Here is a 1,116-nt window from a genome sequence, read left to right as displayed (position 1 = left end):
TAGCAACGAAAATAATGTTATGGTTGGGGGTCACCACAACATGAGGAACTGTATTAAAGGGTCGCGGCATTAGGAAGGTTGAGAACCACTGCACTAGAACTAACATTCATCATCATTATCAGCTTCCTCTCTTCCTCCTCTTCCTTCTTTTTCTTGCTTTTTTCAGCCTTGACGACTCCCTTTTTGCCACATAGGCTTTCCTTTAGCTTGGTACGCAGCAGTCTCCTTTTTGTATTTTTCCTTCAGCTTAGCAGCCTTCCTTTCACCAGGCCTGTCACCTGCAGCGGTGTTATTCCACATCTCTCCCAGCTTCTTGCAGCATCACCAGTGGATAGGCCAGGATGCTCTCCTTTGATTTTGGGGCGATACTCAGAACAAAACAAGAAAAAGGCCGAAGGCGGCCTCTTGGGTGCATTGAACTTCTTTTTTGTTTCCCCTTTACGGGGGATGTAAGTTTTCATTACTCTTTCATAACGGGCCTTGTCCGTCTTTGCCATGTCTTCAAATTTTCCTTTCTCTTTAGCAGACATAGTCTTCAAGCTCTCTGAGAACTTAGAAACTCTGAGAAGTTGACTGAAGCTTCTGGGTGCTTCATCTTGTGCTCTGCCCAGCACGTTTGCACAAAGAAAGCATATGGCATTTTGTCTCGCACATCTTAGGATCTCCTTTGCCCATGTTTAGTTATTTTTCCTCAGTGCCCGTCCGTCTCGCACTTGCCCCAGTGCTGTCTCTATGGAGCTCAATGTACGGCGATGGCTGTGAGAGCGGGAGCCAGAAGCAGCCTCCTCACTCTCTCCACCCTGTAACCAAGGGAGTATCTTTTAAATGCAGGCTCTAAATGTTGGGTGCATGCTTCATATATATCCCATTTGATCAAGCTCATTCATTATATTATCCAAATATTCTCTATTCCTAGTAATTTTAATAACTAATACACTCACATTGTTTAAAAATCAAAATAACAGAAAAATACGTTTCATTCCCACTCATGCCCCTTCCACATACCCATGCTCTAATTGCTATGGTCAATAATTGTTACTAATCTTTGTATATTCTTTCTGTGTCAATGCAAGCACTCGAAGATAAGGATATTAATTCTTATTATCTCTCTCTTTC

The 1,116-nt window shown here is 42.7% G+C and overlaps 1 pseudogene; it reads right to left on the bottom strand.

The window, feature by feature from the left end:
- Positions 1-108: 108 nt before the first annotated feature.
- LOC102244647 lies at positions 109-675 on the bottom strand (annotated as a pseudogene).
- Between the last annotated feature and the right edge of the window lie 441 nt (positions 676-1,116).

Source organism: Myotis brandtii, unplaced genomic scaffold, assembly GCF_000412655.1.
Source record: "Myotis brandtii unplaced genomic scaffold, ASM41265v1 scaffold4, whole genome shotgun sequence".
In the NCBI taxonomy this organism is placed as follows: Eukaryota; Metazoa; Chordata; class Mammalia; order Chiroptera; family Vespertilionidae; genus Myotis; species Myotis brandtii.
The sequence above is the reverse complement of the archived record's forward strand: the minus strand, read 5'-3'. Positions and strand labels throughout refer to the sequence as shown.